At 37.2% G+C, this 19,178-nt stretch overlaps 1 protein-coding gene across 2 annotated transcripts in view; it reads right to left on the bottom strand.

Moving 5' to 3' along the window:
- The window catches only part of IP6K2 (inositol hexakisphosphate kinase 2), a 45,104-nt gene extending 27,179 nt beyond the window's left edge, over nucleotides 1-17,925 (bottom strand). Inside the window, exon 1 of one of the 2 annotated variants that reach the window (XM_007499822.3) lies at nucleotides 17,612-17,925. The gene's annotated coding sequence lies outside the window, so the exon portion shown is untranslated. Of the gene's footprint in view, nucleotides 1-1,571; nucleotides 1,722-17,611 lie in introns of those variants that run through there. The other variant, XM_001367539.4, reaches the window with a different exon arrangement.
- Nucleotides 17,926-19,178: the final 1,253 nt, after the last annotated feature.

Genomic DNA, 19,178 nt, shown 5'->3' with positions numbered 1-19,178 from the left:
ACTAACTAGTTATGTGACTTCCCCTGGCAGGAGGTTCATCAACTTCTCCAAATATTAGTGACTACAAAATGAAAATTATAATACTTGCTCTACCTATCTCACAGGTTTCTTATGAGCAAAGTAAAGGCTCAAAGTACCTTAGAGATCATCTGGTCCAACCCCTTCATTTTACAACTAAGAAACTGAGGCCCAGAGATGTCTGAGTTGCCCATTGTTATAAGTAGTAAAACCTTAAAGAGCTATAGAAATAAGTTATTATTATTACTTTACAGATTCATAGGAATCTAAGAATATTTGTGCTAGAAGAGACCTTACTGATCATTTACTCTCAACTATTCATTAAATAGATGAGAATATTGAGGCCTAGAGAATATTGAATCTTGCACAGGGTTATAGAGCTAGTTAAGCAAAGGAGATAGGACTAGAATCTGGGCCTTCTAATACCAAGTCCTATGCTCTACCATGCCAATAATTAAAACCAGAAATTTGTATAACTTGCAACACTGGGCAGAAAAATTAAATAATATAAATAAATGCAACACCTCCAAAGAAAGATACAATCGTCCCTCATTATATCACACTTCACTTATTGCAGCTTCACTGTATCACAGGTTTGTTTTTTAATCTAATTCTGTATCACAGGATTTTGGAGATGAATACTGTACTGTACACAATGGAAATACAGTACACCACTACCATTGCACAAGTTTGCCAAAGTGAGATTGTACAAAACACACTATTGGTAGTGTGAATGAAAGGCGACCAACCACAGCACTGTGATCTGTATCCTGGACAGTGAGTGATTGGCTCAGTGACTGTAGCACTGCTCTGTTTGCTCTCCTACTACTTTGAAGATTTTCTCCTATGGAGGGGGTTCTCTGGAATGTAACCCCTGAGATAAGTAAGGGATCACTGTAAAGCAATATTAGTGATCGGCATTTATAAAGAACTGTCCAACAAGTCAATTACATTTAAATAAATTAATTTCAGAGTTGGGAGACCAGAATAAAATTTGGATGGGTCAATGAAGAGATCTTCATTTGAGTCCCAAATGAGCTCAAAGAAGTAAAGAGCCATGTCTAAAGTCTTTAGTTAATTCTCAGTTTTAAGCCCATTAGAGCAATTTTAATTTTTTGTTGTTTTTCAGACCAGATTTCATCTCAGCAACTGATATGATCTGTACAAGTCTTAAAAGAGTTACCTGAGCCGTCTTTGAGAGCTGTTATTTCCCCATGGTCATACCTATATTAGGTGTCAAAAACAGAATTTGAACAAGGTCTAAATGATTCAAAAGTCAGCCTTCTACCCACAATGTCAAATTGCCTCTTACAATTGTAACAATCAAAACTAAATGAAGGGATGTCTAAAAATGGAACCTGAAATTAGAGACATCTTATCTTAGCATTATGCTAACCATCTTCATTTATGAAAAAACTTCTGACTTGTTAGAAGGCAAGTTATAAAAATAACCAACCACATTTACAATACTCTCAGGTTTACAAATAAATAGAATCCTTATGCACTCATATGGATAAGCAATTCTAGCAAGTACACAAGGCATTCTGGCTCACCCCTTGGATGACCCCGGAACATCTCATTCTTAAGAAGGTTTTCGTTTGCCATTGCCAATGTGCCACTGATAATGCCCATTCCAACCAACTCAGGAGCAGGAAATTCTTTCACCTGTGGGCTGTATGTAGCAGGAGAGGAGGACTCCAAAGCCACTATGATGAGACTGAAGTCATAATGCAAGGCTCCTAGAGTCTATAGTAATAGGTTAGCTCCCAACCAGTGAAACAGGGACTTCTGAAGGCCTGGTACTAGTTTCATCCTATGGAGAATCATTTGTCCACTGCCAATTGTACAGCTATTGAAGAAAATGTACTCTTTGCCCAATATAATAATTTCTAGTTATATATACTATATAAAAGTGTTTCAGGAAGGTTGTTCTTGACAGCTATGTACAAGATGAATGAGAGAGAGGGAGGGACTTAATTCAAGGAAACCAAGTAAAAATCAAAGAATTCAGGACTTAGAGGTCATCTATTCAGAGGATAATGGATCTAGAAGTAGGAAAAACTACAGCCCAAAGACAGTATGACTTGCCCAAGATTGCACAAGAATTAAAGAGTATCACTTGGATTTAGATTAAGATCACATAACTCCTACTAAGTTGGTATCCCATCATTTGGGAAAATGGTTCTCAAAGAGAACTTCTGAGCCCAAAACCTTTCCAGAGGCCAAAACTATTTCAAGAGGTTTCATACTACTACTAAGATGTGCTTTAATTTCTAATATGGTAAATATCAACAATAACAGCTAACGTTTATGTTGTATTTTAAGGGTTGTAAAATGCTTTTCAAGTATCATTTTATCCTCATAAAAACTGAGAGGTAGGTGCTATTATTATCCCCATTTTACAGATAAGTAAATAGAGGCAAGCAGGTTAAATCTGAGGCAGGATTTGAATTCAAGTCTTCCTGATTCCAGGTCTTTTCTCTCTCCTCCATATCACTTAGCTAATCTAATATGGGGGAGGGGATTCTCAATGATTTTTAAGTCTAAAGGAATTCTGATACCAAAATATGAGAACCAGTAAATTGGGAAATAGTTGAACAAATTATGGTATATGAATGTAAAAATACTAGTAAGAAATGGTGAAGGGGTTTCAGAGAAAGCTATATGGAGTGACAGAATGAGTTCAGCAGAATCAGAAGAACAATTTATATAATAACAATACTTTAAAGATAAACAACTTTGAAAGTCTCTGAACTTTGAAATGATGATACTCATCCTCCTGACAGAGAAATGATGGACTCAGGGATCAAATTGCAACATACCTTTTCATATATGGGCAATGTGGGATTTTTTTTTGTTGTTGTTTTAGAAGGGGAAAAAAGGGAAAGAAAATATATTTTTGCTAATTGAGAATTAAATTAATTAAAAAGAACAAAAAGTAATCTAGCTTATCTTCAACAACTAGCCTAGTTCCTTGAACATAATAAATCCTTGTTGAATTTAATTATTCTCATTATAAATAGGAAAGTCCTAAAAACCCTAAGAATTCAGAAAAAGTGGTTTGAATACAATAAAAGGGTTTTCTGGTCTAGACTAGTAGCCATAGAAGAGAAAAGTATAATATGAGAACCTCATTGAATTATTGGTAAAGAGGAAAGTAAAAAAAGAGAAATGAATCAAAAATCATCCCATATACTTGAGTAGAGTGACTAGGACAATGATGATATTACTAACAAGAAACTGGTAAGAAAACAATTTGAAACAAATTGAAAGGAGACATAAAACTCAGTTTTATATAGCTGAGTTCAAGGTGATATCAAAAGATGTAAAGGAATAATATTAACTTGATAGAGTCAAAGAGATGTTGAGTTCTGACCCAGGGAGAAAGAAGTCACAAATAATTTTCCATCTATATCAGCTCTAAGCTTTTTATTGATTCTATCATTAACTGATAGATAGATAGATATGGAGTACCAGAGGACAGAACTGGAGTTGTCCAAATAAAGGTCACAGATGAGACTTTAAGAATGGATTAAGGGGGGCAGCTGAGTGGCTCTGTGGATTGAGAGTCGGGCCCAGAGACAGGAGGTACTGGGTTCAAATCTAGCCTCAAACACTGCCCAGCTGTGTGACCCTGGGCAAGTCACTTAACCCCCACTGCCTAGCCCTTACCACTCTTCTGCCTTATAACCAATACCCAGTATTGATTCTAAGATGGAAGGTAAGGGTTTTTAAAGTTTTTAATTTAATTCATAAAAAAAGAATGGATTAAGAATGACAAATGAAGGACACGAACAACATTTTTCAAAAGAATTGCATATTATCAACAACCACATGGAAAAATGTTCCAAATCACTAATAATAAAAGAAATACAAATTGAAATTGCTAGAAGTTTCACCTCAAATCCAGTAAATTGTCGAAGATATCAAAAGACGGTAAAAGATTGGAAAAGGTGTGGAAAACTGGGCACACTAAGGCATCTTTGGGAGTGCTATGAATTGGTAACAACACATTTTGGAAAGCACAGGGAACTTATGCAAATAAATTAAAATGTCCATACCCTTTGGCAGGGATCCTACCCTATAAGTATACCTCCTAAGGAGGTAAATGGCAAAGAAAGGCTCTAAGGAGAGACAACATGTTTTTAGCCTCACTTTTTGTGATAACAAAGACCTAGAAACAAATGTAGATGTAAACTGGAAATGGTTAGACAAACTGGTACAATAATATAATGAAATATTATTGTACTGCAAGAAATAATTGAACATAGAGAAACATGGAAAAACATATTAACTGATGGAATGTATGTAAATGGGAAAAAATCAAAACATCTGAAACTGAATGCTTCAGAATCATAATGACCCTATTTGGCTTCAAAGAAATATCAAACCAACCTCTCAGCTCTTATGCAGAAGTGGGGGACCACGGATGGGATACTATATAGGACATAGAACATAAATTATCTTTTTGGAACTTTTTCCTTGTCTCTAAATTCTATCATAAGAGATGGTTTTCAGAGATAAGGGGAGAAATGCTGTGGAAAATACAGATTATATAAATTTCATTTCCAAAATATGTCCACAAAAAAAAAAAGAGGAATAAAGAGTATGTAAAGAGAAAAAAAGAGACCAAGAGAATGCAAGAACACTTAATTAGGGAGTTTAAAAAGAAGTAGCTGGTGGAGGGCTCAGCAAATAATAAACAATAATTTACATTTGTGTAGTACTTTAAAGACTGAAAATTAGGTTTTCCCAAAACAACTTGGTGAGGTAGACCATTACATGTACAAATTCAGAGGAGTCAAAGAACTTAGAAATAAACAGGGCCTTAGAGAGCATTTAGTCTAGTCCATTTTATAGAAAATCAAGGTCCAGTGAAATTGTGACCTATCCAAAGATTTCCCAGCTAACATCATTATCCCCATTTTGCAGATGAGGAAATTCAGGATAAATGACAAGAAGGCAGTGGGGTACAGTGGAAAAGAGTTCTGTACTAGTCTTTTTTTTTTTTAATAAACCCTTACCTTCCACCTTGGAACTAATACTGGGTCCTAGGCAGAATGGGGGTCTCTGTACTAGTCTCAAGAGTCAAAAGACCCAGGAGGAGTTTGAGCCAAATTCCAAGGTGTTGACCGTAGGCAAATAATCCCAGTACTGAGGAAGGGGTTGGTCTAAATAACTGATCAACTGAGGGAAGCTTTGATTTGAAGCTAGACCCAGAGACTGGAGGGTCCTAGGTTCAAATCTTATCTCAGACACTTCCCAGCTATGTAACCCTGGGCAAGTCACTTGACCCCCATGGCCTAGACCTTACCACTCTTCTGCCTTGAAACCAATATATAGTTTTGATTTTAAGGCAGAAGAAGGTAAAGGTTATCTCAAAAAAAATTATAAAAAATAAATAACCAATCAAGTATTTATCAAGAAATTGTGGGCTAGATACTGCACTAGGTACTGGGGATACAAATATAAGAGTAAGCTGGATCTTGTACTAAAAAAAGTTTAATTTTAATTAGCTCTGAGGTCCCTTCTACCTCTAAAATTCTATTATTTGCCTAAAATAACAGAGCTCAAACCTAGATCTCAGATTAAGACAAATGTTCTTTTCACTACACTATACTAGGAAAAGCTAGGTAGTGTAGTGTGGGTACAGTGCTGGGCCAATAGGAAAGAAGACCTGAGTTCAATCCCACCTCAAATACACAGTAACTGTGTGAGCCTGGGCAAATCACTTAACTTCTATTTGCCTTTTGAATAGCACCTACCTTCCCCAGGGTTGTTGTGAAGATCAAATGAGACAATAATTGTAAAGCATTTAACAAAGTACCTGGCACATAGCAAGTGTTATATAGATGTTATTTTTATTATATAATATTATATATAATACAATTAATATATAATATTATTATATTATCTTGCATTCTTTATTGAAACCAGGAAATGTATGCTGTACTAAATATGTACTCCAAATATAGCTAACTTCCCAGTGTTAAAAGGCAAGAATTAATCTCATTTTTCAATAGAAAAATCGAGCCCAGGGAGTTGGATCTAGCCACTGGATCATAGACCTTCCTAACAGTCCATAGGCACAAAAAAACAACAGGCCTCATCTTTGAACAAAACTAACTCCTTAACCCAAGCAGAAGAAAAACCAATGACTACCAATAGCAGTAGAGATTTCACTTTTGAGTGGGTACAAGAAGTGACTTTTTAACTTTCTCAGTCTTCAAAGGCAACAGAGATGGTTGAGCTATTTGAGTCAGGTTCTAAGTTACAGCTTTCTTTAAAACAACAACAACAACAACAAAACCTCTGTACTGCTAAAATATTAGGACACATTTCTTCTTTAGATTATACTCCAACTGAACAATGATAGGGGCCATTTTGAGAAATTTTGTAAAATAAGAAGGAAAAAAATCCTTTCTAAATGTTAACAGCCTCATCCCTATCTACTGGCTTTCTTCAAGTTCCAGTTAAAATCCCATCATCCACAGGAAGCCTTTTTTGATATCCATTAATTCTAGTGCCATATCTCTACAGATTATTTCTATAGATCATATTAAATTTGTTCTGTTTATCAGAAGTGTCAAACACAAGGCCCTGGGAGCAGATAGCCAGCAGCAAGACTAAGTGCATGAAATTGGGAAATAAATAAAAATACAATAAAAGATCATGTTAATTTGTGGCCCACAGGGATCTTTATGTACTTTTTAGTGGCCCTGGTTATATTTGAATTTGACATCATTGTTGTACCTAGCTTATTTAGACATAATCACCTGTATATGGTCTCCCCATTAGACTGTGTGCTTCTTGATGGTAGAGACTGTCTTTTGCCTCTCTTTGTATCTCCACTGCATAACACAGTGCTTGGCACATAGTAGGCACTAAACAAATGTTTACCAGCAATTTGCTGGGCTACCCAAATACATCACTATATTTCACACATATATGGGAGGCTCACAAAAATTTGTTTCTAAACTATTATTAGCCTTTAGTGGACAATGACAAAAAAATCTAGGATCAAAGGAAAAATCCTCTCCTTGTAGTCTCAAATAAACTACACAATGGAAAATTTTCAGTCCTGTAAGCAAGCAGCAGAGACACTTAGCTAAACCTGTGTTGCCTAGATACCAGTGACATCCTATTGCTAATACAAAAACTTCAGCATCAATACAGGAGAATACTGACAAGTAGCTGAAGTAAGCTAGTGGGTGGTGATTTCCAGTTCTATTCCATTTGTCTAGTACAGACACAGATATCAATTTGTCACATGCAAAGATTCAGAACAACAAAATAATACTAATTTATTTTTAAGTCTGATTTCAATTAAACTAAAGTCTGATAGTTATTAATTTTAAATTTAATATGTTCTAGTCCTTGATGCAATTACCATAATAATCCACAAAGAAAAGTACCTGGAAGGTCTCACCATCCATAAACAAGGGTTAATCTTTTCATAACCTAGACTTCTTTGGCAGTCTAGTGAAGTTTATGGACCCTTTTTCAGAATATTTGTTGCCAACATTCATAACTGAAAGAAATACCTAAATTTCTGTTAAGAGTTCAGTGAAAATAAAGGTATAATTTTTTTCTACGTCAAGTTCCTGGACCCCAAGTTAAGAACTCTCTACTCAGAAACAACTCCTCTGACACTAACAAAGACATATTCCTGTTTTATCCTTTGCCTGATACTAACAATCAGAAGGTCATTATATAAGGTTCTCTTGCTTTTTCTATCAAGGATTCTCATTTAGTTCTCACATATGCAAAGGAAATGCCTTGTTGAAGAAACCTGAAGGTAAGTAATTTGCTCTACAGCAGTTCTCAAATTTTTAATTTTTATTTTCAGTTCCAAATTCTCCTCCCCTTGAAAAGGTAAGAAATATGATACTCATCATACATATAAGTTCTCAAGCTTTTAAATCTCATGATTCCTTTACATTCAAATATTAAGGGTCTCCCAAAGAGCTTTTATTTATATCGATTACATCTAATAGTAATTTACTGTATTAAGAGATTTAAATGTCTTAGTAACATTACAAAAATAGCTTGTGAACTCCCTTGAGGTAGTCTTGAAGACCCTCAGAATCTTCCCAGACCTCACTCTGAAAACCACTACTCAGCTCAGTAGATTAAAAGTCAGGCCTGGAGATAACAGGACTTGGGTTCACACAGTCTCAACTACTTCCTAGCTATAGGACCATAGGCAAATCACTTAACTCCCATTGCCTACCTCTTATTGCTCTTATGGAACTGATATTTAGTATAAATTCTAAGACAGAAGATAAGGGTTAAAAACAAAACACTGCTCTACTGAATCAAATATTTCTCTAGAATAAAAAAAAAATACACAGTATTATTTATACAGACTTGTACAGTTCTCTACTTTCAGTCAATTGCGTGATGATAAAGCTTTTCAGCTTTCTAATACCCTAAGCAAGAGTGCCATGCATATACAGATTAGTCTTACTTTTAAATTTTTATTAAGAAAATAGGTAAGTGGATGGTAGTTGTCACTCCCTGTTGTCCTTTTGGGGGTAAAATAATAAGTCAGGTTAGAGATTTTTCCCATATCTTTGGTAATTTCATTTTCTTCATATACTTTTAGAATCAATTCCTCAATGTCTTAAGAATTGTTAACTCAGTCCAAATGCAGTGGGTCTCCACTGCCCTTGCTGGGGGCAGGGGGTAGGGGTCAGGGTGGTGAAGGAAGCTTGACTTCCTTCCTCTTGGAAGAGAAGCAGGGGCCCAAGAGCAGAATGTTGACTATACTTTCAGATGTGGTCACTTATATTAGCTGTTTTTGTTCAGCTGTTTGTTTGTTTTTTTTTTTTAAAGAATACAGGGTTTAATTCTATGTGGGAAGACTTGGGTGTATGGTGAGAAATAACTATGATGTAAAAGTAGAGTGAAAAAGAGGGCTAGACTTTATAAACAAGATACAGATTCAAACCCTACCTTTGACACTAAATGTGTGACCTTGGGAAAGTCATCTGACCTGTGAGTCTATTTCCTCACCTATAAAATGGAGATAATCCCAAGTACCTACCACAAAAAAGGTTTAAATGAAATAATGTATATATAATACATAGAGCACTACGTAGGCCAGTTATGATTCTAATTATAAAAACTTCTGTAGCTCTTTTTCTTTTTTTTTGTAGCTCTTTTTCAACTGTTTATCTGTTACCCTCCTTTGGGTTTCATTCTTAAATAACTTTGGAATTACTTTATGTAGCTAGGTCTTTTGACAAACTTTCTTTAAACATGTTTTTCCCTGTATTGCTTCTCATTGTATAAATGCTATCCTTCATTTCAGTATTTTACAAATAGGTTTATGCTGTCAGAGAAATGGGAAGGAAAAGATGACGACCCAGTCATGTGATAGACCTGAAGGACTGTCTATATGCTTGATTGGTATACTCTAGAAATCATAAGAAAGTGAAGATTCTCCTAGCATATTATATGGCTCTTCTCAGGATTGGTAGACATAAATGGTTTGTGATCTGTACCACTGCAGATAATACCTATGTCAGTGATTTTACACCACAATCTGAATAAATCTAACATCCAAGGGGCAATAAAGTGACTTAGTGGATATAAAGAGACAGTCCTGGGAATGGGAGGTCCCGGGTTCAAATCAGAACTCAGATACTTCCTGCCTCTGTGACCCTGGGCAAGTCACTTAACCCCCATTGCCTAGCCCTTACTGCTCTTCTGCCTTGGAACTGATACACAGTATTAATTCTAAGATGGAAGGTAAGGGTTTAAAAAAATTTTAATATCCAAATCATATTTCTGATAATATTCTATACAAAATTCACACAGTACTATGTATATAAACACACATAATACACATGTAGATATATAATATGCAACAAAGAACAACAAAACTTTATGACTACATAGAGACAAGTGGTCTAAAGGAAACACAAAAACATTATCAAGCATTTTGTTAAGCTTTATTATTTTTTCAATCTCAAAGTAAATTTCTAATTTATAGGGTTTTTTATTTGTCTATTTGCATTTTTGAGTTACATGTTTATAGTAAATAAAAATGAAACTTCAGTATTATACTCTTATCTTAACTCTTATCAATGGCAAAGATTGTAATCTAATTATCCCCTTTCATCCTGGGTGATTCTGGTTTTTTTCTATAAAAAACCCTACTGAATACACTAGAACAGCGATGGTGAACCTATGGCATGGGTGCCAAAGATGGCACGCAGAGCACTCTCTATGGGCACACAGCTGCCCTCTCTCCCAGTTTGTTACTAAAAAGGCAGAGGGACAAGCTGAGCTGCTCCCTTCCCCCTCTCCACCTGGGCTGAGGACATTCCTCACTTCAGCTGCCCCTCTGCCCAGCAGACCAATGGCAGCTCTTTTTTCCTCCAGTGTGTGTGTGTGGGAGGGGTTGTACCCAGATACTTGGTGGGGGGAAGGGCATGCACAAGGTCTCTAAGGACATGGCACAGCACTCCATCTGGAGGGTGGGATGAGGGCTGGGTCTGGCACTCCATCTCCAAAAGGTTTGCAGTCACTGTGTTCTATAAGTTTTCATGTAGCTCTTTGCAACATTCAAACTGTTCATCTATTATCCAGTGCTTTAACTACATATATTTACATTTCCTGAATTACATGTTTTGTAATACTCTTTGTATGCAGGCAATCACTGGTAATAGGCTATTATATAGCCTTTTACCTACCATATGTCCTTCCACTGACCTTTGGGTCATTTGAAATTTTGAATCTTTGTGAATTTTAATGTATTCCATATTTTCACAATAAAAGACCATCAAGAATACTTGTGTTAAGAAATCTGGATATGTAGCGAGTGATTCTCCAATACTACACAAACTGGGTAAAACTAGATGGCAGGTCCTCCAAGCTTTGAATGACATCTCAGTGACAAACTGTGTCAGTTGTATAAGGACCAGACTGGTTAATTAAAGGAAAAATCCATCCACCAGATGATAAATTATTTGATAATGGTGAAACTTAATAAAAAAAATTCTGCTTATAAAATACATTCTGTGAATTCACAGAATGTCAGAACAACAGTTAATCCAGTTAGAATGACAGTTAACAGTCTTAAGGCACCTCTAACAGTTTTAAGAAAACCAGAGGAAGTATATTCAGTTTCAGATTTTGCTGAATTTCCAACATGCAAGTGGAATCACTGTCAAAACTAAATCTTATTTCTGGCTAAGACCAAGGTTTAAAGGCCAAAGTTGTCTAAAAGTCCAACAGCTAACTTCGTCCTGGGTGACAAATTACACACACTTGATTTTATTTTAATTAATAATTTACAGGGCTATTAATAGGCTGCAAGCTTCAAACTCTTTGAGGGAAAAAAAGGAATCTTTTACAACTTGCCATCCCCTTCAGAGTTTGGCACACTGTTCTGAACATAGTAGGCACTTACCTGAAATGAAGAGTACAATGTTAAAATATTACAAGTCAAAGTGGCCCTAATGAGATCTTTATGTCAAATAACATTTAATAATTCTTTTAAACTTTTGAAACAAGAAGGAATTTAAAAGATTTCTTACTATTTTCTAAAACTTTCACTAGCTTGTTTTCTATAGAACCTCATTCATTTTACATTCTTTTCTCTTCTCTAGCTCTACATTTTTCTATTAAAAAATATGTATGTCATAGAATCAACCAGTTATTTCATTTTCAATTTCAGATGATAAATTGTCATCAGTTCCCTAGACTCTATTCTGCCTGTCAAGGCAAGTACAATTTTGTTGTTAAATCATTCAACCATGCATAAGGATGCAGAAAGAAAATGTTAATTAAATGATACGAGATTAAATTTCCACCAAAATTATGCCTTTAGTAACTATAATAGATGCGGACTTATCATTACTACTAGTTCCTTTTAGGTTCTGAACCCATAACCAAATGTGTTCTCTTATTCCCTCATGAACTATCTAATATCCTCTTCTGATGCCTGACTCTGGCATAAAGTTGATATGAGGTTTCTCTGCAATTGATGACTGCAAAGTTCAAGGTGGTTTTTTTTGTTTTGTTTTTAAATTTAGAATCTTTATTTAGTTACACATCAGGAATTGGTGTCAGGAGAGCGTTCCATTTTATCTCCTATATCAGTTCTCTTCCCCCGAACACTCCAATATGCAGTGTAACAAAACAATGACAGATCTTATGAACCTGGAAACACTTGTATGGATCCAGCTATCTGGATGAAGAATCATTTGTTCTATTAGGACCAACCCATTTAAAATGGAGACACAAAGGGAACCAGAGAAACTGATTCCCAGGTAATGAATTGTTCTAACTTCTACAACTTATGAAGACAGTCTACTAAGACATTTATCCCCAAAGAAGGGTGCATGTTCCCCCAAAGAATATGACAGGTAAATATTATAATTCCTACTTATCTTTCATATATTAAAAAATAAAGCTTCATGAAAATAAAAAATATTTGAAATTATCAAGATGATCTGAAATATGGATTTGTATGCAGCTAGAGTACTGAAAAAAACTTGCCCTAAATTAACAGAACTTTGAGATATTAGCTAATAAAGCCAATAAATAGGACATTTTATTTTGTTTTTTAAACCCTTACCTTCCATCTTAGAATCAATCTGTATATTGTTTCCAAGGCAGAAGAGCAGTAAGGGCTAGGCAATGGGGGGTTTAAATGACTTGCCCAGGGTCACCCAGCTAGGAAATGAACCTAAACCTCCAATCTTTAGGCCTGGCTTTCAAACCACTGAGCTACTCAGCTGCTACCCTAAATAAGCCATTTTAAAACTAAACTGTTGCCAAAAAACAATGTCACCTACAAAGACTCATATCTGCACTCTTTTTTTTTTTTATTTAAACCCTTACCTTCTGTCTTTGAATCAATACTGTATATTGGTTCCAAGGCAGAGGAGTGGTAAAGGCTAGGCAATGGGGGGTTAAGTGACTTGCCCAGGGTCACACAGCTGGGAAGCGCCTGAGACCAGATTTGAACCTAGGACCTCCCATCTCTAGGCCTGGCTCAATCCACTGAGCTACCCAGCTGCCCCCTCATATCTGCACTCTTAAAAAAATTTTGGAAACAAATTTTCCTAACCTGTTTAAATTCCAAACAAAGCATTTTGGTGGATTTTATACCCATTTGTTAAAAATATAAAAATGCAACCATTTTCAAACAATTTGCAAAAATTGATATTGGATAGAAATTTACCAGAAGAAATATAGCTTTAGATAAGTGGTGGAATTGAAAAACAACTTACTAAGTGAAGTTAAAGACACATCTTCCATTTGGATTTATCCAATATATATTTGTAAGGTATTTGTTTTTTAACTTCAATAGCATTAGCCAATAACCAGTAAGTATTTATCAAGTGCTTACTATGGACACGCTATTTTTACTGATAAGAACGCATGATCAAAAAAGTTTTGAGACCACTATACATTAAGGCATGAAATGGTTGCCGATGGAAGGATCACCTATATCTATGAATTTATAAATACTTCAAGTACAGCAGTACACAAAATCCAAACATTTTGTACTCTTACTATTTTCAGTAAGTATATGTGATTATATTCTGTTATAAGAAATTACTCTGAAATAAACACTACCATGTAATTACTTAGGGGAGTATTTTTATTTTTTTTTTTTAGATTACATGTCAATATAATTTTTGACATTTATTTTCTGGCATTTTGCAATCTCTTCCTCAATTGCTATTTTAGTAAATGCTTTGATGAAGGTTTTCCATTTGTCAGGGAGTGAACTACTGTAAAGTCTGCTACCTACTCCCTTTTTGTGAGACCTCAGAAGGTTACTTAACTTTTGGACTTTTTTTTTCTGATTTTTCAACTTTTATTTAAGAAAAGAAAAAATCACCCTCCAGGATCCTCCCCCACTCCACCAATATCACAGAACCTTCCCTTTGTTCCAGGCAAGATTGTGCCAACAAAACCCAAAAGAAAACTGGAGAGAAAGGCTTTCTTTTCCTTCTTAAACACAAGTCTGTGAAAAATGCAGCAGCTTCCAGAATCTGTCCCAATACCTTTCCCCAGTGTGAGAACCCACCTCACAAGCGGGCAGGAGGGAATGTGATAGACAGGAAGAAGGTCAAGGGGAGCACCCTGGCCCAGCCCACAAAGAAGAAAAGCATCCTGAAGTTTCTGATCAGTCTTCAGCATCATTATCTTCAATTATCTAATTTATAAAATGTGAAAGCTGAACTAGATGATCACCAAGATCCCTTGTGGTTTTAAACAGTATAATCTTATCTCATACATTATGCATTATCTGAAAAACAATTCCTCACATTTTTTAGCTATTTAAGATTTACAAAGTTTCTTCTTTGTAAGGGAGATATTTGTTTTTTAACTTCCCAGTTCCAATCCCTTATGATAGGATGTAGAAGTTTTATTATAACCATTTTACAGATAAAAAACTGAGGCTCATGTTTTAAGTCACATGCTCAAAGAATCAAATTCTAACTTGGGGCTTTCAAACTCCTTTAAGTCCAAAACATTTTCACTATACCATGATACATCTTTATTTTTTTAAACCCTTACCTTCTGTCTTAGGATCAATTCAAAGACAGAAGAGTGGCATGGACCAGGCAATTGGCGTTAAGTGACTTGTCCAGGGTTCCACACATAGGATGGGTCTGAGCCATATTTGAACCTGTCTTCTCAAGCTCTATATGCTAGGCTACCTAAACTCCCCCATTGTGATGCATCCTTAATATATTTTATTTGGGCAATTATATTAATACCATAAAAAAGGCAAATACCAACATTTTTAATAATTAGGTCTTTAAGGAAATCTTTTGTTATCTTTAAAGTACTTTAAAAGTAACATGAAAACTTATAAAAATTACCACTTAAGTGCAAGGATCCATTAATTTGGTTTTTAAAAATAGCTATTTCAATAGAAGAGATTTCCTATATATTACTTATACAACTAAAAACATTATTCTGAGAAAAGGTCCAGAGATTTACCAGATTGCCAAAGCGGTTCATGATACAAATGTATTAACAGGTCCCAATATTTCCATCTTTCAATTTTTAGAAGTAACCTGCAAACTTTTTGAGAGCCTTTAGCTAGGGAGATAGGGGATGATTCTATTGCACTGCCCTCTGCCACTTACTGTGGGTCATCACAGAACTGACCCACAGAAAGTCTGCCAAAAAATAAATAAAACACTTCCAAGACTAACAATTTGCATTTATTTAGGAAAAAAACCTCCAAGCTCAAATTTGTCAAAGCTCCTAAGCTTTGCCATCAGTAATAATCTACATTCACAAAGGTTATGAAGTTATAAAAACTGTTCAAAAATGTGTGATGATACAAGTTGTGATTTTAGAGGAATCCACAGACATTCCTCTATTGACCTTAGTTTCCTCTGACAAAAGGAACTAGATTACAAAAGAGAGCTTCTATGGTGCTTTCCAGTTCTAATGAAGGAAACAAGTACAAGGATAAAAATACTCAACTCAGAACTAGATCTTCTAAATGCTATATCACAAAGTGTTAAACCAAGATTTTTTAAAATATGCATATTGCTGACACTAAAATTTGGTAAAATTTTTATAATATGCATATTGCTGACACTAAAATTTGGCAAAATTTTAATGAAAATAAAATGGGCTTGTATCATTAATGAATAAAAATTTTTTAAATAGCTCACTTTATCTCACCCATTTTATTTTTGATTTTTATAATACGCTTAATTAATACAATATGATTTTAAAATAAATAGGCATCATATGGGGGAATTAATGACCTTTTTTTTACTGATAAGGATGATGTATCTGGCATGTAAGGTAATAAGCACTTAATAAATGCATGAAATACATAGGTACTTTTCAGTTTTAATAGTCAACATATTTAAGATCTGATAAAGCAAGGAGAGGCCTCTCCCTCTGCTCTACTTTCTACACCATAATAACTCACACTTAGGGCACTTTATCACATCACTGGCATATTGTCTATTAGAACTGAAACCTTATGAGAAAATTTGCTTGGATTCCATTACCTTACAGATAAGGAAAGTTATCCTGCCCTATATTTTAATTAGTATCATAAATGCCCTATAATTATGATTAGTATAATGTCTTATTCCCCCATAATGAGCATTATGAGGACAGGGTATGGATCTTATTTATCTGTTTTATCTGCCTAACTACACCACCTTAAACCAGAAGCTTACAGAATGATATCATTTCAACTTTGAAAGCTTGTACACAATTAAAAGTTTATAAAACTGTTACCAAGTACAAAAAATATATAAAAATAAATATAAATATATATACACATATATATAGCCACAATTTTTGCTCCCACCCCATATTAAATTGAGGTCTATAAGATTGAAGAAATTGACCCTCAGAACCCATAGATAAGTATGGCACCTGCCCACCCCTAAAATATTCTAATTCATTCAATAAAATGGAGTGCTGTAGGACAGAGTACTAACAGAAGGCCTATTAGGCAACTGTCCAGACTGTTAGTAATGATGACCTGGTCTACAGTTGTGTTAAGAACAGAAAGGAGAAGTCAAGATACGAGAGCTCAAAAGTCTACTCAACAGGACTTGGTCCTGAATGAATACATATGATTAGAAATTAAAAGATGGCAAGAAATCATCATTTTAATCTAAAACTTTCAAACACAGGAGACAAAAAGTGCCATCCTGTGGCCTGTTGGGAGTTGTGACCTTGCAGAGTTTCCCTTTCCTAATCTTGGACAAGTTAGTTCTGATAGGTGCCATGTCACACCCCTTTGGAAGTCTGGTGAACCCTATGGACCCCTTCACCAAATACACACCATTTGTAAGCGCTTAGCACCGTGCCTGGCACATAGAGGTGGTTGATAAATGCTTGCAGCCCCACCCATATTGGTGCCTACATATACAATCAAGGGCATATTAAATTTCAAGAGTTAAGTGAAAATAAAGACGTAATTTTTTCTCCCTATTCAAGTTCATGAAACCTAGCCACAAACCCGCGTTGGATGAGTCCCTGCCTCAAGCAGATGTCTGTCTGTTTTCACCCCAGTATGGGGTTTGGCAAAATGATCACCATGGTAACCAGATTTAGGGGCGAGTCCTGCTACTAAAGCCAAACTCTTCCCTACACAAATGAGGAAAATGAGGCCCAGGGAGAAGATGAGACTCGGAGCTCAAGCCCCAAGTCCGTTAGATGTGAGGGGGATGGGAGCAAGGAGATGAAGTCCTAGGGGGCGAGGGGGAGAGAGGGAGAGAGAGAGAGAGACAGAGAGAGAGTGCGCAGCCTAACCGGCTCAAGGCTCCCGGGTCCCGGGCAGTCGGGGCGGGGCGGAGCCGAGGGAGAAGGAGGAGAAAGGGCAGAATTAGAGAGCCCCGGGAGCAGCGGGCGGGGGAGGGAGCATGGAGCCAGGCCCAACCGGGCCGGCTCAGGGCGGGGCCGAAGGGGCCAGGTCGGGGGAGGCTTCCGGGGGGCGGTGAGGGGCGCCGGGTGCTCTCGAAAGCAGTGAGACCCCGGAGCAGTACCCAAATGGGGGTTCAGATGTGGAGAGGGCTGGGCAGCCGTCCCAGCGGGAGGAGCGAGGAAGCGGCGAAGGACGTTACGTTACCTGCGGCTCAGACCCGTGCGGTCCCCGGTGGCGGCTCCAGCTCTATTGTTTCTCCGGAGCCAAGATGGCGGCCACCGCCGCCGCGGGCTCCCCCCGCCGGGTACCCTCGCTCTCAGCGAAGGGCCTCATTGGCTCTGGGCAGGAGAGGTGCTCGCTGATTGGATAGCCCAAAATACGCTGTTGCTAAGGTGTCAGGTGACCCAGCTGAGAGGCTTCGAGGTCGGGGGAAGGGAAACTGCAGTGGAGGGGGAGGGGGAAACGGAGGCTGAGCCTACAGGCTCCTGTCATGTGACATCACCTTGTTTCTCCCACTGAACAAAACACATCCCAGTTCCGCAGTTTTCCCCAGCACGCCCGGTCAACATCACTCACACACCCCACCCCTTACATTGTCTCACCACGGCCCCATTGGTTACCACACACCCCTTTCCCCCAGTAGACTCCCCCTATTCTTCCACTGAACACCTTATACTTCGATCCCCACCAACCCACGACACACTATCCTCCCCTGAGTTCCTACAGGTCATCCCCCTTATTGCCTACCCATCCAACACCACAATCTACCATCCCTCCGGGGCTGCCCCCATCTCTCCATCCCCCACAGTGTCTCCAATGCCCCTTCCCGTCTACTGAACACCATGTACTTAGATGCCCCCCCATTCTCCACAGCCCCCTTCTCTCCCACTGAACAACATATTCCTGTCCCCTCTTGAACTCCATACAGATCATCCCCCATGTTTGCTTCCAACACCACAATCTACCATCCCTCCACAGCTGCCCCACCTCCCCATCCTCCACAATGTTCCCCATCCTCCCACAATTTGACCTCCCCTACTTACAGTGTTCTTCCTTTATTAAAACACATTCCCCAATATCTAGACTCGGGCACCAATCACTGTTACTAATCAGTATTGATTTTTGCAGGCCAGTGCAAAGAGACCTGGCCTAAATGGCAGGAGCCCTGGGTCATAGTTCTGATCCTCCTGGAATCTGGGTTCTGTGACCTTGAGCACTGACCAGGCCCAAAGAAGGCTTTTTTTGGTAGAGTGCCTCAGGTCCTTGGTCCCCCCTTGTTCTCTGTTGTAATTATGAGAGTAAAGGCGTAGGTGATTCCCTTATCAAGTTTACATGAAGCTAGAAGGATAGTTAATAAATTAGATGACAGAATCAGTATTCAAAAAGATTTTCCTGGAAAAGGAATAAGAGATCAGATCTAATGAGGTAAATTTAATAGGAAAATCCTGTTGCCTCCTGCCCACCTCTATACTCCAGAAGAAAAAGAGAAGTTAAAAGAAAAAGTGAAGAATTGGAAACTGAGGGGATGTCCATCCACTAGGGAATGACTGAACAAATTGTAGTACATGTTGGTGATGAAATTCTGTTGTGCTATTAGAAATTATTTCAGAAAAAAATGGAAAGATATGTAGGAACTGAAGCAGAACAAAATAAGCAGAACCTGGAGAACCTTATGCACAGCAATGGCAATATTGTATAATGATCAACTTGGCTACTCTCAAAATGCAATGATCTGGGACAATCCTGAAAGACTTTGACTATCCACCTCCAG

This window comes from Monodelphis domestica, chromosome 7 (assembly GCF_027887165.1).
Source record: "Monodelphis domestica isolate mMonDom1 chromosome 7, mMonDom1.pri, whole genome shotgun sequence".
Classification (NCBI taxonomy): domain Eukaryota; kingdom Metazoa; phylum Chordata; class Mammalia; order Didelphimorphia; family Didelphidae; genus Monodelphis; species Monodelphis domestica.
This window is presented reverse-complemented; position numbering and strand designations above follow the sequence as displayed.